The following is a 558-nucleotide window of genomic DNA, read 5'->3' on the forward strand; positions in this document are numbered from 1 at the left end:
TGGTTGTTGGCGTCACCCCACCCGATGTCCCCTGGGTGCCACCACCCCGTTATTGTCACCCCATCCTATTGTCACCATGTCTGGTTGTTGCTGTCACCCCACTTGACGTCCCCAGCGTCCCCTGGGTACCACCATCCTGACGTTGTCACCCCATCCTGTTGTCACCCCATCCTGTTGTCACCCCATCCTGTTGTCACCCCATCCTATTGTCACCGTGTCTGGTTGTTGGTGTCACCCCACCTGATGTCCCCTGGCTACCGCCATCCTGACATTGTCACCCCATCCTATTGTCACCCTGTCTGGTTGTTGCCGTCACCCCACCCGATGTCCCCTGGGTGCCACCACCCCGTTACTGTCACCCCGTTCTATTCTCACCCCATTCGATTCTTGCTGTCACCCCGTCCAATGTCCCCAGGCTGTTCCCATTGTCCCTTGGGTACCGCCGTCCTGTTATTGTCACCTTGTCCGGTTGTTGGTGTCACCATCCCTGATGTCCCCTGGGTACCACTCTCCTGATATTGTCCCCTCATCCTCTTGTCACCCGGCTCCGTTGTCACC

The sequence above is a fragment of the Numida meleagris genome, unplaced genomic scaffold (assembly GCF_002078875.1).
Source record: "Numida meleagris isolate 19003 breed g44 Domestic line unplaced genomic scaffold, NumMel1.0 unplaced_Scaffold445, whole genome shotgun sequence".
NCBI lineage: Eukaryota > Metazoa > Chordata > Aves > Galliformes > Numididae > Numida > Numida meleagris.